The sequence below is a fragment of the Gossypium raimondii genome, chromosome 10 (genome assembly GCF_025698545.1).
Source record: "Gossypium raimondii isolate GPD5lz chromosome 10, ASM2569854v1, whole genome shotgun sequence".
Taxonomy (NCBI): domain Eukaryota; kingdom Viridiplantae; phylum Streptophyta; class Magnoliopsida; order Malvales; family Malvaceae; genus Gossypium; species Gossypium raimondii.
The window spans coordinates 57,293,326-57,306,180 of record NC_068574.1 but is presented as its reverse complement, the minus strand read 5'-3'; the positions used below and the strand labels follow the sequence as shown (position 1 = coordinate 57,306,180).

At 32.2% G+C, this 12,855-nt stretch overlaps 1 pseudogene; it reads left to right on the top strand.

The window, feature by feature from the left end:
* The first annotated feature begins 5,376 nt into the window (after nt 1–5,376).
* On the top strand, nt 5,377–11,773 carry LOC105777796 (ankyrin repeat-containing protein BDA1-like; annotated as a pseudogene).
* The last annotated feature ends 1,082 nt before the right edge of the window (nt 11,774–12,855 follow it).

Below are 12,855 nucleotides of genomic sequence, written 5' to 3'. Positions count from 1 at the left end.
GTCTTTGTTGTATTGACAATTTTTTTTTAATTTAGTAAGTCATATTAAACAATTATTACATATTTCATTTTAAAAATATATACATCTTGTGAAATTTAAAATTTATAATATATATAAAAGCACAAATTTGAAATTTTTTGAATGGATTAAAAACCTTTAGATATTTATTTAATTACTAAAATAACATTAAGTAAATAAATATTTTTAAATAATAGAGTTTTATTTGTTTTAACTATACAATTAAGAATAATAGATAAAATTTTCTATAAAAGTAATAGATAAAATCATATATATATATTGTATAATAGAGTTTTTTATTGATTTAAACTACATAATTGAGTATATTAATTATTAATAATATATAGTATTTTAAATAAATTATCATTTAATTAGTGTTATAGTGATATACAAACTAAAATTAAGGTTTATCATTATAAATAACATTAAACAATTAGAGATTATTAGCATTGTTAAGTTTGAAGTGTCTCAAAAATAATGAATTGTTAAAGTAATAATAACTTTTGAAGAGAAAATTTCAAGTCATAATCAAAGACAATGGCATTGAAAAGTGACGAAAGATCATTTTAATCAATAGTAAGATAAAATTATAATATTGATTCATTCATCATCACCACATATTTATTTAGTTTGCAATACATATTGTACTAAATTTGTTTTAAAGTCACCCTTATTTACTTTCCCTATCATTGTTTAATAAAAAATGCACTTTATAATTGTATGTTCTTATTAATTTTAATTTTATTTTATACTATTTTTCTAAGTAGTATTATCACTACAATTTTATACAAATCTTCAATTTGTTATTATTGTTAAGTAATTTGCAACTCCAAAGCAATTAACTACATTAGAAGTCCAATATTGATCGAAGCTGATTAGACTTGTCCGGTCAAAAATGACTAGTCTAGATGATGATAGGTTGAAGAAAATCAAGATGAAAGATGATGATGAGAATAATGGATTGAAGTAGAAGATTAAGATAGAAAATTTAAATATATTTGTAATATTAATATTTATTTTTAAATTAAATTTTATTTTAACTTTTAAGATGTTTGAATTTTAATTTATTCTATTATTTTTAATAATGTAATCAGATTATTTACTCTCAATAATTGTTCCACATAGGAAAATAAACTATTAAAAATTATATTATGACTCATAAAATTAATTTGATTTTATTTAATACAATTTAAATATATTTAATTAATTATTTGATTTTAAATTAAAAATAAATAAAATGCTAAAATACTTTTTAAAAATAAAACTAACCATTAATTTTAAAAGTTAATAGTTAATTTGATAATTTGTATTAAAATTATAAATTTTTTCTCAACAATAAAATTATTATATTAAAAATAAGAAGACAAAATTGACAAATCAGATACATCCAATAAAAAGAAACTAAACGCCAACAATCAACATAGGAAGATGACCACCATCTAACAAAACAATCCAAACATCATAATTACTCTTTTGTTGTTTAATATTTGCATATTTTCTAATTTAATTATAATTGTTCAGATTTGTTAAATAATTGATAGGTATTTGATAGTTTAGAATGATTGCTTTGTAAATTAGATATTTAGTTGATCAATTGATTTCTAATATTTGTGACGACTGCATGATTATTTGTGTAACATGGGCATGCAATCTAACTTAAATAAACCGTGATTGTGCTTTTGTTGATTAGAATTGAATCTCTTTCATTCTTAAGCTATAGATAAATTAAATTTCTAAGCGATCGTTTTAAGATTGATTGTCAATAAGAGAAGTAATTAATGACGATTGTCTTGATTATCGAAAAGGTAAGAAGAGATTGAGTTACTAGGCGATCATCGGTAACTATAACCAATTTATTAAAGAATATTGAAATTCATTTTTGCATCAATGATCAAACCCTTAAATGAAACTGAGAATTTATTTTGATTAGAACCAAAGTCGTTCACAATAAAACCTCGTTCCTTAGAAAGTTTTGCCAAAGTGAAAAAGGTTGAGGAAAAAATTCTTGAGACTTTTGGTAAAGTTGGACAAAAAATAGAAGATGAAGTTACAAGAGAAGAGATATCAAATGGGCTTCTTACTTCCCAAACAGATCTTCCAAAGAACAAGGCTTTTTTCAAATAAGCCAATTCATTTGGGATCCTGTTGATCCACTCTTTTTCCTATTCAAAGATCAGCCCTTTGTCTCTGTGTTTTCATACCGAGAATTCTTTGCAGATGAAGAGATGTCAAAGAGACTTCTTACTTCCCAAACAAGTCCTCCTACATCTATATATAAACTCTGGTTTATCAAGAATACGCAAGAAAAACACTTCGAATTATTGATTCATAGCCAGAGATGGCTTAGAACCAATAGTTCATTATCTAATGGATTTTTCCGTTCTAATACTCCATCTGAGAATTATTAGTATTTATCAAATCTGTTCCTATCTAACGGAAGGCTTTTGTATCAAATGGCAAAGACATTGTTGAGAATAAGATGGCTTTTCCCGGATGAAATGAAATTTGGATTCATGTAAGAGGGGAAATGAATGGTCGGTTAAAGAATTGAAAGGGGATCAAATGTCCAAAGTTGCCTTGGGTTTTAATTTGTGTCTAATGTTCGATTTTACTAAGTCAAGTCGTTATTCGAATTATTCAGTGGTGAAATAACATTTAAGAATATCTAATCAAAGAGGCTAAATAAAGGCACTTACATAGAGACAACTCTGTGGTTAAATATTATTTATTTATTTATTCACTAGGTTGTATATAGAATGCATCACTAGTTTGGATGTGAATTTGCATTTTCATGTGCATTAGCGTTTGTTTTGCTTGAAGAAAAGCAATAGGTCAAGTGTGATAAGTATTTATATATTTTGGATCTTTATTGCTTCACTTTATACCTCCCCAAGGGTGGCAGGAGGGAGGGCCTAGCAGGATTCCCTTAAAAATGTGAAATTTAAATTTTAGTAAGTTAATATAATTTTAAGTTAGTAAATAGTAAAATTGTACTTTATCCTCAGAATGATAAAATTTTTATTTGGTCTTTTAAAAATTATAAAGATATAAGTTATTAAAATGGTAAAATTATATTTTAGCTCTCATAAAAGTATACAATTTAGTTTGTCTCCCCAAAAGAAATTCTAACTTCACCCCAACCCTTCTCAAATGTTTAAATATAAGGATAAATCACACTTGAATATATTTAAACCTACACTCCCTACATTGACAAAATACTAATATCGATCGAGCTAATATTTAAATTAACAATTTTACATCATATATTTGTTTTACTTTTTCTCGATAATAAAATTATTCGAAATAAATGTTACACGTAACAAATAGTAACTTTAATTGGATTTTAAATTACAATAATCTTTATTGTAGTTTCTACCAAAAAGAAAAAACTTTGTTTTGAAAGGATATAAAGAGCACATAATTAGCCACACAAATAAAGGAAACAAAACACAGAAGAGGATGACCTCTCCTTTTATGGTCAACAATAGGAAGATTTCAAAAGGTCTATAACCTTTTATGGTCAACCAAGGGAAGACTTCAGACGTATTATATCATCCATTTTGTATATAACTATCAACTACAAATTCATTATTAAATTTGATTCACCAATATATTATTTTAACATTTTATTTTTACTTTTCTTGGTATTAAATTTTATTCAATATAAATTTTATGCGTACAATATTAATTTATACATGTTCAAACAGTATTTTATTTTATTTTATTTTTGCATTTTAAATATCAATTTCTATCAAAAAGAAAAAAAATGTTTTTAAAGGAAATAAGGAGCACTTAATTAGCTACACAATTAAAGGAAATGTAATATTTAGAAGTGAATGTTCGATTGAATAGAGTAAAAATTTTGAGTTAATCGAGTAGATGAGTCTTACTTCAAATCCCATTATATTCATATTTTTACTGAATTTTTTTACATAAAAAGGCTAAATGACCTTAGAATAATATTACTTATTTTAATCACGGATAGATATTTTCGTAATTTTCCAACTGAATTGGTGTTCATTTGATTTATGACACCAATTCAATTAAAATTGGACAAAAATATTTTATTATCGAATCAATTTTTATTTGATTAATCCAACAATCTTGAACTAAAATTTATTATTTTACTTTCTTTAAAGATAAATCCTTAAAAAAGTATTCACAAGTTATATAACTTGATCATATTAAACAACTAAAATGGTTATAATTTTAATATTTATACTAAGAAAAATTAGATGGTAGAAGAGTTCAACAATCCATTGGTACAATGTTTTATTACATTATTTCAATAAAAGCAACAAGAGAAGAGTATTCAGAGTAAAAAGAAGAAAGACTAGCAGTAAAGATTAGATTTATTGTTCTGCACACACCAGATGATCATGTGGAAAGTGAAAATATAGCACCAAAATTTTTTAATTTTCAAATTCTTTTATTTGCTGTGTAATAAATACTTTTTTTTTTACATAACTCCTGCACACATCTGATAAAGAAGTTATTATAATTTTATTTTTTATTTTTCTTAATCTCTAAACTTTGAATTTTATGATGGGTAAGATGAAATTATTATGTAATCTAAAATTCGACATTTCTCCTTACGCGATACTTGTGATACTTGTGAAGAGTTTGTGTGCTCTCGGGAGATGATACTTCATAGTGAGTATGATCAATAAGTAGCATCAGTTTTACTCACAAATCCAAATAATGCAGGACAAGAAAAAGTGAAAGAAAACAAAATACGTGTAAAGTAGGCAAGTGATCCATTACCACTGACAGTAAATGGTATATGTAGGGTATGCCATTGCCTCCCAATTATTGGGTAGTCCTTAGTGCTTTGCTCTTTCCTTCATTATTGTAGGCAATTCCACCATGTGAGGATTACGAGTGTGAGTGCAACACTTGAAAGAAAACTTAAAAAAAGATAAGCTTTGAAAAATTAAATTTTAAAATATATTTGATATATTATTTAAAATTAATTTTGAAATATAATTAAAATTTTAAAGATAAAATATAAAGGATAATGGTAAAAATAAATAAAATAAAACAAAATCTACATTAAGCCTATATGTGGATAAATATAATTAAAGGAAAGAAAATAGGGAAGATTGAAATTTCTTATTTGTATAGTTAAAAGTAAAGGATATATTAATTTCTTGTTTGGTAAAATTATAGAAATCATGTTATACTAATTGGGTTTAGGGTTTAATGTACTAATAGTGTTTATACTGAGTGAATCGACACTTGATAATATTTAATATATTAATAAATAATCTTAAATATTATGTTAAATTAATTAGTTTTGTATTTAATGTAGTATAGTGTTTGTATTCCATCCCCTCCTTCCAACACACACTCTTTGTCATGGATGAGACGATGAGAAATGCTGCACAAGAAGGACATATTAACGTCTTATATGAGTTGATTCAGAATGATCAATGTGTTTTAGAGCATATTGATCATGTTCCTTTTCTTGATACCCCATTGCACGTAGCAGTCTCTGCAGGGAATATAGAGTTTATGATGGAGATGATGAACTTAAAGCCAACGTTTGCAAGAAAGCTAAACCAAGCTGGGTTTAGCCCCATGCACTTGGCTCTGCAAAATCACAAAACTCAAGCGGTGCTTCGACTCCTCAGGTTTGATAAAGGCCTTGTTTGTGTCAAAGGGAGGGAGGTCTTGACTCCTTTGCATCGTGTGGTTCAAAATGGAAATGTTGATTTTCTGATCAAGTTCCTTGAGGTTTCCCCGACACTATTGAAGATGTGACTATTCAAGATGAGACGGTTTTCCATCTTGCCATAAAAAATGACAGGTTTGAAGCTTTCCAAGTCTTGGTGGGGTGGCTTATAAGGAGCCGCCATGAAGCTGCCAACCGTTGGGAGAAAGAACTACTGAGTTGGGCAGACATTGATGGCAACACTGTTTTACTTATTGCTGCTAGCGGAAACAGACCTCGGGTATGCTAATTGTTAGAATTAAGTGACTCGAATCCTTATTTAAATAAAATACAGTGGTAAAATAAAATAAAAGTAAAATCCTTATAGAATTATACTTCTTTTATTTTATTTTAGAATAAGGTTTTTTTTTAAATCTTATTAAACTCCATGTATTTGATATTGATTAGAATAAGGAGTTTCACTCCTATTAGAATAAGGTTTACAATCCTATAAATAGGCATAGTCTACTCCTCTTGTAATTGATTTGAATTCGACATAGTGAATTTTCTTCTCCTCTGCCCGTGGTTTTTCCCCGAAAGGGTTTCCACGTAAAATCTGTGTGTTCTTTATTTTTCTATTTCTATTTTTCTGTCATTACCGATATTTTTTTTTCAAATTGGTATTAGAGCTTCCGGGTTGTTCATCTCAATCACGGTAATGACGTCTTTGAAGTACGAAATTTCACTGTTGGATCGCAACACCAGGTTCTCGTTGTGGCAGATACAGATGCAAGTAGTTCTTGCACAGATGGACTTAGAGGAAGCCCTACTAGGGGTAGATAAGATGTCTTCAACATTAACGGAGGAAGAGAAGAAGCGTAAGGATTGAAAGGCCTTAACACAGTTACATCTGCATTTGTCTAACGAAATTTTGCAGGATGTGATGAAGGAAAAGACTGCCGCTGGATTATGGAAGAGGTTGGAACAGATATGTATGTTGAAAATCTAACTAGCAAGCTACATAAGAAGCAGCGTCTTTATGCTCATCGTTTGGAGGAAGGTGCATCTGTGCACGAACACTTAACAGTGTTCAAAGAAATTCTCTCAAACTTGGAAGCCATGGAGGTTCAGTATGATAAGGAAGATCTAGGGTTGATTCTACTTTGTTCGTTGCCCCCGTCTTATTCAACCTTTAGAGATACGATTTTATATAGCTGCGAGTCTCTCACAGTTGATGAGGTTTATGATTCTTTAACCTCGTATGATAAGATGAAGCATCTTGTGGTTAAAACCGACTCTCAAGGAGAGGATCTTATTGTTCGTGGGAGACAAGATCGGAATGCTAATGATGATCGTGGAAGGACACAGGAATGGAATCCTCGCAGTAAATCTAAGGGTAGATCGAAGTCTTCAAACAGAGGTAAAACTTGTAACTTTTGCAAGAAGAAAGGGCATATTAAATCTGAGTGCTATAAGCTACAGAATAAGATCAAAAGGGAGGCTGCCAATCAAAATGGAAAACAACTAGAAAATTCTGGTAAAGCTGATGTTGTAGAAGATTAGAGCGATGGTAAACTTCTAGTCGCTTCTGTCAACAATTCTAAAGCGAGCGAAGAGTGGATCCTTGATTCGGGTTGCAACTTACTAAACAGTGTTTGAAGGTATTATGTTGATGGGAAATAATGCTTCATGTAGAATTGTAGGTGTTGGAACAATTAGAGTTAAGATGTTTGATGGAGTTGTTAGAACACTCAGTGAAGTACAACATGTTCTAGAATTAAAGAGAAATTTAATTTCATTGAGTACTCTTGATTCAAAAGGGTACAAATACACAGCTGAAAGTGGGGTTTTGAAGATTTCCAAAGGTTCCCTCATTGTGATGAAAGGGCAGAGAAAGACTGCCAAGTTATATGTTTTGCAGGGCTCTACTGTTACTAGTGATGTAGCTGTGTCATCCTCTTCCTTGTCAGATGAAGATATTACTAAACTTTGGCATATGCGCCTAGGGCATATGAGTGAGAATGGCACGGTAGAATTGAGCAAAAGAGGACGTCTTGATGGGCAAGGAATTTTCAAATTGAAGTTCTATGAGCACTGCATTTTTGGGAAGCAAAAGAGAGTTCGATTCACTAGAGGAATCCATAACATGAAGGAAACGTTAGAGTATATTCATTCTGATCTGTGGGGGCCATCCAGAGTGCCTTCGAGAGGTGGAGCTAATTATATGCTAACTCTTATTGATGATTTTTCTAGAAAAGTGTGGGCGTTCTTCCTGAAGCAGAAAAGCGATATGTTTTCCGCATTTAAGTCTTGGAAAACCACGATTGAAAAATAGACGGGAAAGCAAATAAAATACCTCCGCACAGACAATGGCTTAGAGTTCTGTTCTGATGAGTTTAATCAGCTGTGCAAGTCAGAAGGGATCGTGAGACACTTGACAGTTCGTCATACTCCACAGCAAAACGGCGGTGCAGAATGAATGAACAAAATGATCATGGAGAAGGTTCGATGTATGTTGTCAAATGCCAACTTATCAAAGTCATTTTGGGCAGAAGCAGCCTCTACTACATGTTTTTTGATCAACCGATCTCCATCCATTGCCATTGAGAAAAAGACTCCACAAGAGGTATGGTCTGGTAATCCTGCTGACTATTCTGATTTAAAAATCTTTGGTTGTCCTGCGTATGCTCATGTTGATAATGGAAAATTGGAATCGAGATCTATTAAATGTGTTTTTCTTGATTATAAAGCTGGTGTAAAAGGGTATAAGTTATGGTGTCCTGAAAATAGAAAAGTTGTGATTAGCAGAGATGTTGTTTTTGATGAAACTGCTATGCTACCTAACTTATCTCTTAAAGACTCTTCCAATAAAGAAAATCAAAAGCAGGTGGAGCATCAGATTAATCTAGAATCTACAACAGAGTCAACTACTAAAGCCAGTTCAAAAATTCAAAATAGGGTTGCTTCTTCACCACAATACTCTATCGCCAAAAACAGAACTAGAAGAGAAATTAAGCCTCCAAAGAAGTATACCGAGACTGATCTAGTTGCTTATGCTTTAAATTTGGCTGAAGATATAGATGCAAACCAAGAGCCATCTAATTATTCTGAGGCGGTTAGTTGTGAAGACTAAAAAAAGTGGATGTTTGCTATGCAAGAGGAGATGGAATCACTACACAAAAATCAAATATGGGATCTTGTGAAACTTCCTAAAGGTAAAAAGGTTGTTCGTTGTAAATGGGTGTTTAAGAAGAAAGAGGGGACTCCAAGAGTTGAAGAACCCAGATATAAAGCAAGGCTTGTTACAAAGGGTTACAGTCAAATTCCAGGAGTGGACTTCATAGATGTGTTCTCTCCAGTTGTGAAGCATAGTTCGATTCGAGCTTTGCTTGGTATTGTGGCCATGCATGATTTGGAGTTTGAGCAGTTAGATGTAAAAACTGCATTTTTGCATGGAGAACTTGAGGAGGATATTTACATGCAACAACCAGAGGGTTTTACAGTCTCAGAAAAAAAGAACTATGTTTGCTTGCTGAAAAAGTCCATTTACGGTTTGAAACAGTCACCAAGACAGTGGTATAAGAGGTTTGATTCCTTTATGACTTCTCATGATTTTAAAAGAAGTAGCTTTGACAGTTGTGTTTATTTTAAGAAAAACAGTGATAGTTCTTTTGTGTATCTACTCCTTTTCTGTTGATGACATGTTGATAGCAGTGAAAGATAAATGAGAGATAAGAAACGTCAAAGCCCAACTAAGTGAAGAATTTGAGATGAAAGACTTGGGACCAGCAAAGAAGATACTTGGTATAGAGATTCTCAAGGATAGAAAAGCAAGTAAATTGTACCTAAGTTAGAAAGGGTACATTGAGAAAGTTCTTTCCAGATTCAATATGCAAAATGCTAAGCCTGTTAGTACTCCTTTAGTAGCCCATTTCAGACTTTCATCGATTTTGTCTCCACAATCAGATGATGAGATTGAGTACATGTCACATGTTTCATACTCTAGTGCAGTGGGATCTCTCATGTATGCCATGATTTGTTCACGTCCAGATTTATCATATGCAGTTAGTGCAATTAGCAAATACATGACGAATCCCGATAAAGAACATTTGAAAGTAGTTCAGTGGGTTTTAAGATACTTACAAGGTACTACCGATGTTTGCTTACAGTTTGGAAGAACTAGAGATGGAGTTATTGGGTATGTTGATGCTGATTTTGATGGAGACCTTGATAGAAAAAGATCTCTCACCCGTTATGTCTTTACAATCGGAGGTTGTGCAATCAGTAGGAAAACCACTTTACAAACTACAGTCGCTTTGTCTACCACTGAAGCTGAGTAAATGGCAATTACTGAGGCTTGTAAAGAAGCTATTTGGTTGAAGGGACTCTTTAGTGAACTCAATGAAGACCTTCAAATCAATACAGTATTTTGTGACAGTCAGAGTGCCATATTCCTTACAAATGATCAAATGTTTCATGAGAGAACAAAACACATTGATGTTAGGTATCATTTTGTTCGTGATATTATTGCTTGTGGTGATATTGTTGTGAGAAAATTAGTACTCATTAAAATCCTGCAGATATGATGACTAAGTCACTTCCTATAACCAAGTTTGAGCATTTCTTAGACTTGGTTGGTGTTGATTGTTGAAGATAAACCCTTAAGGGGTTTTATGGAAGAGGTGGAGAACTTGTTCGTTGAGAGTTCGCGATGAAGAACTTGTTTATTAAGAATTCATGTCAAGGTGGAGATTGTTAGAATTAAGTGACTCGAATCCTTATTTAAATAAAATACAGTGGTAAAATAAAATAAAAGTAAAATCCCTATAGAATTATACTTCTTTTATTTTATTTTAGAATAAGGTTTTTTTAAAATCTTATTAAACTCCATGTATTTGATATTGATTAGAATAAGGAGTTTCACTCCTATTAGAATAAGGTTTACAAGCCTATAAATAGGCATAGTCTACTCCTCTTGTAATTGATTTGAATTCGATATAGTGAATTTTCTTCTCCTTTGCCCGTGATTTTTCCCGAAAGGGTTTCCATGTAAAATCTGTGTGTTCTTTATTTTTCTATTTCTATTTTTCTGTCATTACCGACATTATATTTTTCACACTAATTTTGCTAGTTAAGTTATTTATGTATATATATATATACTCAAAGGTTACTTATATGAATATTCTAATTAACAGGTGGTAAAAGTACTGCTGGAACACATGCGGCGAGACCAAATCAATGCCAAAAATTTGGAGGGATTGACAGCACTAGATATCCAATCACAATACCCATAGAATGAAAAACGAGCGGATAGGATTGTTGATATACTAAGCAAAGCAGGAGGTTTGAGTGGTTCCTCTTCCTCGCTTCCCAATACCTCCATCTCTTCATTCCACATCGAATTTTTAAAAGAAAAGGTGTCAGTTTTTCAAAATTTTGCAACAATAGCAAGTCGTGGGAAGAAGGGAATCCCATATGAGAAGCGTAACACATTTTTAGTAACCACAGGGCTAATTATAACAGCCACATACACTGCCACTTTGAACCCTCCAAAGCAGCTTGATAGCATGTCAAAATTACTAACTCAAGTATCACACATCTTTAGAATATTCAACCAGCACTGCACCTGAACCAAGTCCTGCAACCGGTGAAAAAGAAAATTTCAAAAATTTACTAGACGTATCCACTATGTTTTGGTTATACAACACTTTAACCTTTTGGACAGCAACTGTTTTAACAGCCTATCTCCTACTGAGTCGTTCAATCTGCTTGTTTATTCTCATAACACTTTCCTTGTTTGGGACCTGTTACATACTTTTAGTTGTTGTTTCCATAAGGACACTCGCATGTCAATATATGTTCTATCTTCCGACTGCTGAAACCTTATCCTATCACCGTCTCAGCATTGCTAATTACTGCTTGGCAATGGGACTAGCTCTCGTGGTATTATACATGACATCCTATTATATTCTATACAGGTTTGTACCCAAAAAATAGGTCTTCCTCATCGTACAAATCGTTTTCCTTTGCATCTTTGCTGTTATTCTTGTTCCAGCTATCCTAAATTCCAAAACCATATTGAAGATTTCCAATGTCGATTAGTGTTCGTCATCGAATACTGTTAAGTTTAGTTCCCATGCAAAGGTGGCCATGCACGACATGCAAAGATGGTCATGCTCGAAGAAATAGCAAAGCGGTGGTGCCATTGTGTGCAAAGAATCAAGTTTGAAGTCGCCAATCCACTTGTCGCTTTGGTTCCATTTAATTGTTTTGTAATCTAGTTCATGTTGAACTAAGTAGGTAAATGTTTTGATATTGATTGGTGAAAAGTCAAGAATGCAAGTTGTACAAGCTAATCTTGTAAGTTTCAATGCAAATTAGTGGAGTTAGGTAGTTGATTAGGTGATTACTTGTTTGTTTTACTTGTTGACTGAAATATGTAATGGCTTAATGCCTTGTTTCGAGTTAATGAAAAATATCAGCTCATTTTTCATTCATTCTTCTTCTCTCTTTTCTGTTATTCGCTTGCTAGTTTCATTTTCTGTTTTTGCTTCTGAGTTTGTTTCTTCAACAAGGCTTGAGGCTTGCTATTCAAGCAAGATACAAAACAGCCTGTTATTGTCTCTTTGTTCCAACAATTGGTATCTAGAGCTTCATTCTTAGTGGACTGTTGTATTAAACTAAGAAAGTGAATGTCTTCCTCAAGTTTTTCACCAGCATTTCCACCGGTCTTCAATGGAGATGGCTTCCACATATGGTGGTCAAGATGAAGACTTACCTGCAGCCTTTGATCTGGGAAGTTGTTAACACAGATCTTGAGCCAGACCACCGAGGCTAATCCCACAAGAGCTCGAGATAAAGCAAACATCTTGATGAGAGGACCAAAAGGCATAAAGCCATGTCCTGCATCCGAATCGTATCGATGTCATCTTCACTGAATTATGGCTGTGAGACTCCAAAACAGCCTGGGATAAGCTAAGGAGGAGTTTCAAGGCACCGAGAGAACAAGGCAACAAAGCAGCTATTAAATTTGAGAAGGGATTTGAGAATCTAAAGATGAAGGAAGAAGAAAGCAGTGAAGCAAGATGCGCATGTAATCATAGCGATGGTTAACAATATAAGGCTCCTTGGTGAGCACTTTGATGAGGCAAGAATTGTGGAAAAGGTCCTCTCCACTTTGCCCG